Genomic DNA, 7,454 nt, shown 5'->3' on the forward strand with positions numbered 1-7,454 from the left:
CTCCCTTGACTTTGGGGTATCGCGACTCTGTTGCTGCTAGCTTTCCACTGGGAGGAAGTGATCCGAATTTCCCAGCGACGGGACAATCTAGTAAGGCCTTAAAAAAAAAATAGGTGTGGTTACGGTAACCCGACCTACCCTATTTTTAGGGGCCGACCCTATAACTTTTTATTACATTTGTCAAAAAAAAACCCACAAAAAACCAAGAAAACGAGTGCAGAAAACGCAATGAAAGCGAAATCGCCCGAGTCGCACACTTATTTCCCTGTCAAGTAGGTTTAATTTGTACACATTAGAAAAAAAGTTTAAAAAAAAAAGGGATTGCCTACCTTCCTACCCTATTTTTTGGCTATACCGTAACCACACTTATATTTTTTTTGGTCTAATGATATGGAGAAAGAAAACAAAAGGCTTTTACACACAGTACAAACACCCTTCCATTTGAACGCTCACCAAACGGGAACATCCTGGGTGACCTACGTAAAGAGCGAGCAATTTTTAAAGAATTAATTTTGCAGATTGTCTCGAACACTTTTTGGACCCATCCTGAACTCAGGTCAAAAATGAGTTACTTCCCTTCGGGTCTCATTCTATCGATGTAAACTGGCGATAGCCGTGGATCGATGATTATCAGAATGTTTTTGGACCGTGGTGCGTTTTAGCGCTAGACCTAACTTTTAAAATCTAAATAATAGATTGACAGCTTGTTACACACACATTCTTTAATCATAAAAGAATTCTTTTTTCATCAAGACAAGATCAGTATAATTCGAAGTGGTGAAAGGGCCGTAGCAGACGACGGTTTATGCATATCGCCGTTCCTCTCAACAGTCAAAAGCCATCGCTAGAGTTCTTGTGAACCACAGCCGTTTGTTTCGTGCATAAAAACGTGCTATTGTAGATAAGCTCACATCAAGTCGCATTCAAATGACTAACTGACGACTACATTGTGAAAAAGGGAAAGTGGATCACACGGGTTCACGATGGCTCAGGGGTAAGATAAACCACGCAAAAATAAATCCTTTGAAAATAGTTCGCTCTTTACCAGGGACCTAGGTCTATGCTCTTTACGGAGGGCACCTAGGATGTTCTCAATCGGTGAGTGTTTAAATGAAAGGGTGTTTGTACTGTGTGTAAAAGCCTGACCGTATCTGTGATGGTTTACGGGAGGCTTACTGTGCCTTTAATATGAACAGTTCCTGCACACTGCTGTCACCGTACGACGCGAGTGCATGTACCCAGTGTCTTGCAGTTAAAGGTGATACATACAAGTCATTTTTATCAACGCAAAATAAAAAAATAAAAAATCTAGTGACATCAATTGAAATTAAATAAGCTCCAAAATCAAGAATATCGTGGTAATGGATTTTGTGTCTTTTGTCGTGGAAAATGCATACGTTCTGTTGATGATGGCTATTCACAACTCTGTTGTAAGGTCCAAACCTGCTATTGTTTGATATGTTTAGTTCAAACAATCATGGAACGTGAGATCGTTCCACGCCTACGTGGAGTGTTTTTAGGCGCAGACGTTAACCCTGTTTTTATCATTGTCATTATCATCAGTTTTTGTAACTTGTTAACCGGCATTGAAAACACACAGGATTGATTTTCCTGTTTTTCTGAATTTCTATGCTTGATGTGCTTCTTGGCTTTAAGTCAGACCCGAAACAACTATTCTAGAATAGAAAGCGATTCATTCGATAATCCTTTATCAACCTAATTATACACAATCGTCTGTGGACTGCACAACGCAGCGGTCTGCTTATGATTGTAGAAGTGACCCTCGGGAAAGCTATTTGGAGCACTGAACATCAGTGCAAAGATCACAAGTGTGGGAAATTGGCCAGTTCGCAGTTGTATTTTAGTGCATCAGTAAAAAACAAACCAAAAAAACTATTTCAATTCAGCGGCGCTTGCGGGGCATAACCGTCGGTCGATTCAACGCAGGATTCTGAACTGTTCCAGAACTATCTTAACGAGTTTTAACACACCCTGGAACTATCTGAACACATTTTAACACAGCCTGATGAAGTCTGGCTCAGGGGTGGGAACTGGATGTTTTTTTGGTTTGTTTGTATCATTTGAAAGAAATCAAAGCATTTATTTGTTTGATTGTGTTTAAGGAAGAAAGTTCTTCGGGACAATTAGTACTATCTTCTGTTACAAATAACTTGTTTCCAGCTTTGGCGGTTTGTCACAAAGTGGCTGGCCTTCCCAAGATAATTAAACCTTGAGTTGAATTTTCCGCTAATTGTAGCCACTCACTGAGCATCGAGATTGGAAGGATTGACAGGGGATTGAAATAGACAGTTAACACATGCACCCTTCCGTACATAAAACTACCAACACATGTGTATGTGCGTGTGTGTGTGTGTGTGTGTGTGCGTGTGTGTGTTTGTGTGTGTGTGTGTGTGTGTGTGTGTGTGTGTGTGTGTGTGTGTGTGTGTGTGTGTGTGTGTGTACGAAAGTGAGAGAGAAATATTCATATTCACAACATATGCGATTTAATTACAAAGTTGTATCGTATATACATTCAGTTATACATTTATATACAACACTATTTTAAAAATACGATGAAGAACTTATTTTAGGTGATGACTTTGACTTGTCGTCGTCGTCGTCGTCGTCGTCGTCGTCGTCGTCGGCGGCGGCGGCCGTATATGCAGGGAGTGTATGGATGAATGAGTGTTTTCACACCAGGATAAATTCCAAAGACTGTAATGCTATATGGCGAAATTAATTCTTGTTCTTGTTCTTCTACATTGATCTTCGCTTCGCGAAGCTGGCCGCTCGGAGATTTAGCACTGACCTTTACCTGACCTTTACCTGACCTCAACACAGACCGCATTTACGAAGACTAGCTGATTATGAATAATAATAATAATAATAATGATAATAATAATAATAAATGAGCATTTATATAGCGCAACATCATAACTTTACAATTATGCTCTTTGCGCTTGACACATTTAAAATTAAAACACAGTTATACAAGCATTTACATCTACATTCATAGTCAACAACGCTTAATTAAAAGCATACACCATCAAACATACATTACAAAAGATTCTTCCACTAACTAAGTAATAAAAACATGAATAAAATAGGTAGTAAAAAACAAGGAAGAGTTTTCAGTGTTGATCATTTAGCTTCAGGCTGAGAGATTGACTGAATGTCTTGATATCGCTTCAAGTAACTTGTATGTTGATTTAATTTCATAACTGACACGAATTTCAAGGTGAGAAATTGATTCAGGAGAACAGTCTTACTCTGAACAGGATGCGGAAGGCTGCTGGTTTTTGGTAGGTGCCTCTTAACCCACGTAAGTGTCTGCAGAGAGAGAGAGAGAGAGAGAGAGAGAGAGAGAGAGAGAGAGAGAGAGAGAGAGAGAGAGAAAGAGAGAGCTAGAGAGATAGCGAGAGAGTGAGAGATAGCGAGAGAGTGAGAGAGATGAGAGAGCGAGAGAGAGAGTGAGAGAGAGTGAGAGAGAGACAGAATGCGGAAGGCTGCTGGTTTTTGGTAGGTGCCTCTTAACCCGCGTAAGTGTCTGCAGAGAGAGAGAGAGAGAGAGAGAGAGAGAGAGAGAGAGAGAGAGAGAGAGAGAGAGAGAGAGAGAGAGAGAGAGAGAGAGAGATAGAGAGAGAGAGAGAGAGAGAGAGAGAATTGAATTGAATTGAATTGAAATTTATTTTACGAGGGTGACAGAATAAGCAATGTTTACATGCTTCTTTTCATCCGGCCCTCGCCCATTGAGGGGTAACAAACAAGAAGAAATAAAACATAAGTTTAACAATAGTACAAATGACATATTTACCATAATAAACATGTCAAGCAACCAATACGACATTTTAAGATGCAATAGGATTCTTTAGCAATGCTTGAAAATTATATATAACAGGGAAATAATTATGTGTTTGTATAAACAAAATCCTTCATGAATTATATATAATAATGTTTTTCAATATAATCAGAGAGTACAGTTATATTTTGCCAGCTGCTTGATAATAGTTTTTATAAGTTTTGTAAAAGAAACAGCATGTAATATTCCTTGAATGATGTTTCATGAATTCGTAATTTAATTATATTTGGAATGGCGTTCCACATAATTGCTCCAGAATATGATAGACTCGACTTGTACAGGTCAATTCTTGGAGTTGGTGTAATTAATTTGTTACATTTTCTATAATGATTTATTTTGAAATTTGAGGCAATGAGTGTAGGGGCATTCCCTGACATAATTCTATGCATCATCACACCTTTGTTATATGCAAATCTATCTTTGATAGGAAGAATTTGCAATCGTTTATAATCAGTCATGGAAAGAGATGTATTTTTTAAAATAATTAATTTAACAGCTCTTCTATGTAAACTGCCCAAGTGTTTCAAAGTATTTGCACTTGCAGAGTCCCACACTGTGGACGCATAGTCAATAGCTGACTGAATATGTGCCTGAAAAAACAGTTTTCTTGTGCGAAGGTCTAGAAAGTGTTTGATTTTTGATAACTGAAATATTTTTTTGGATGTATTTTTACAAAGTGTATCTACATGTTTTGACCAAGACAGGTTATTGTCAATAGTTATTCCCAAGACTTTATGGCTATCAACTTCGGTAACATCTTGATTTCGTATTAGCAATGTCGGAAATTTAGATGTTAGATTTTGTCTTTTTTGCCTCGTGGTAAGTAGCATGCATTTAGTTTTATTTGGATTCAGTGACATATGGTTTAGTTCTGACCATTCAAGTAATCGTTCAATGTTTTCTTGGAGGATATTTGCTAGTTTATTAAGATCTTGGTGACTAGAATGAATTGTAGTATCATCTGCAAATAGTTCACACATGCATTTTACAAATAGAGGTAGGTCGTTTATATATATAGAAAATAGTAATGGACCAAGAATAGAACCTTGTGGTACTCCAAATCTTACTGTTTGCTTACAAGAGTATGATTGTTTCAGATAAGTACTTTGCTGTCTGTCTGACAGGAAAGATGTTAAAATGTTTATGGAATCTGTTGCAATTCCATAAATCTCAAGCTTTTTGATAAGGAGTTTATGGTCAATTAGGTCAAAAGCTTTAGCAAAGTCAACAAATAGAGCAGCACAGAACTGATTATTATTAATGTTTGTCAGCCATTGGTCTACTAAACTAATAAGCGCTGTTTGACATGAGTGTTTTTGCCTAAAACCTGATTGATTATCATGGATCAATTTATTGTTCTCAAAGTGAGAAAGGATGTGTTTATTGATATGTTTTTCAAGAGGCTTTGAAAGGATTGATAGAATTGATATTGGTCTATAATTTGAAGGATTTGTAGTATCTCCTGATTTAAAGGGAGGAATCACTTTAGCCTGTTTGAATTGTTTAGGAAAATAGCTTTTGTCAATACAAAGGTTATAGATAAATGTCAATGTATCTGTGATAACTGGAGCTGCCATTTTTATAATTTTTGCATCCAGACCATCTATGTCACGTGTTCCGGTTTGTTTTAGATGCTGAAGATGAGAGTAAACATCCAGTATAGTCATTGGTGGCAGTGTATGCTGAAAATGTTTCTGTTTTGAATTGCAGTATTCCTTTAAATGTTTTAAATTATTTGACTGTGTGCGATCACAAGAAATTACTTTATCAGCAATTTTTGAGAAATGGTCATTGAGTGTATCTGCAGAAATGTCAATTATTTGTGAAGATTTTGTTGAAGTTTCTTTGTTTGTGAGTTGGTTAATTGCTTTCCAAATAGATTTTGAATCTTGTTTAGATGAAATGAGATGTTGAAAATAATGTTGTTTACTTTTTCGTTTCAAGGAATTTACTTTATTTCTTTGTTGTGTGTACTCTTCGTGGGTACCATGTTGTTTTAAGAAGTCACGGTAATTTGCAGCATTTTCTATGTCTTGGTCGATCCATTTGGGTTTTTCTGTCTGCTTTACTCGATGTGTTTTCAGTGGTGCATGTTTATTGTAAATGATAATGAAAATAGATGTCCAAAACTCTAAAGCTTCGTCAGGATTTGTAAAATTGTAAGTATTTGAAAGTGGGCTATTTTTGAGATCAGAAAGAAATGCACTTTCACTGAAATGAGAGAATGAACGATATGTAATAGTTTTGTGACCAACCCTTGGAATTTTAACCCCTTTACGAGACCAAGTGATACAAATGGGAAAGTGGTCACTGACAGAAAAAAAGGGTACACATGTTTCTTTGATATGACGTTTTTCAGAAACATAAATATGATCAACTCAACTCAACTCAACTCAACTCAAATTTTATTGGCTTCAATTTCCATAGAAGAATTTGTCTTGCGCTTGGGAGAAAGTAAGAGTATAACATATAAAAACAGCATTCATATCACATTTCATGTATCACACACAGTAATCACTAGTATAAGCCTACAATTATCACATTTGTACCTGTATCATACATGCAAATAAATAGTATCACATTTCCACGTATCACACACAATATATACATTACATAACATACAGCAAGCTTCCATCTCCCGCGCCCCCCCCCCCCCCTCCCACACATACATGTATATCCTCGCACGCGCGTCGACTCCACACAAATGACATCATCAGTCAATGAGTGTTTTAGAATTGGGAGTAACTCTTGTTGGATTTTGGATCATTTGATGTATATTTAATAGATTAATAGTGTCCAACTTCCAAGTTTTATTTTGTTTCAGAAGATCAATATTAAAATCTCCTAGAAGAATTATTTCTTTTGATTCATTTGAAACTGTATCCATCATATCCATGAATTCATCATACCAGTGAACCTTTTCTGCTGGATTTCGGTAGCAAAAACCAACAATGATATATTGGTGCTGATCTTTTTAATCCTATTTCTAACCAAATGCATTCAACACCAGGTGTTTCAAGATGTTGAAGACGCTTGTAAATTATTGATTCGTTAATATAAACTAACAAGCCAGTTTCTAAGTGTTTTGTAGAATCTCTTCGTAATGTATTATAACCTGAAATGGAAATATCTGAATCAGGTATGATGTTAGATAGTCGAGATTCCGTAAAGCCAAAAATATGAAAGTTGTTACCGTTGTTTGAAAGTAAAGATAATATGTCTGTTATTTTGTTATATGCATGGTTAATGTTTAAATGGCCGATATGGAGTCCTTCTTTGAGAAGCCAATGATTTTGACAATTATTATTTGAAGATGCCATAAGATTAGTTTAGAAACCTAACACAAATTTACGATGACGGAATATGGAGGAAGCTGAAATGTGTACAAATGAAATATAAACAATTATAGTTCATAAACACAATTCTAGATACAAATATAACAGATTAATTAATGTTGTAGTATAAACAACAATGTCACAATATGCAATAGCTTTGAGTTGGTGATGAAGTCCTTTTTCTTCTCTCAAAGAATTGCAATCACTAAATTTTAGTTAAGTTAACAATGTCACAATATGCAATAGCTTTGGGTTGATGA

This window comes from Littorina saxatilis, linkage group LG17, assembly GCF_037325665.1.
Source record: "Littorina saxatilis isolate snail1 linkage group LG17, US_GU_Lsax_2.0, whole genome shotgun sequence".
In the NCBI taxonomy this organism is placed as follows: Eukaryota; Metazoa; Mollusca; class Gastropoda; order Littorinimorpha; family Littorinidae; genus Littorina; species Littorina saxatilis.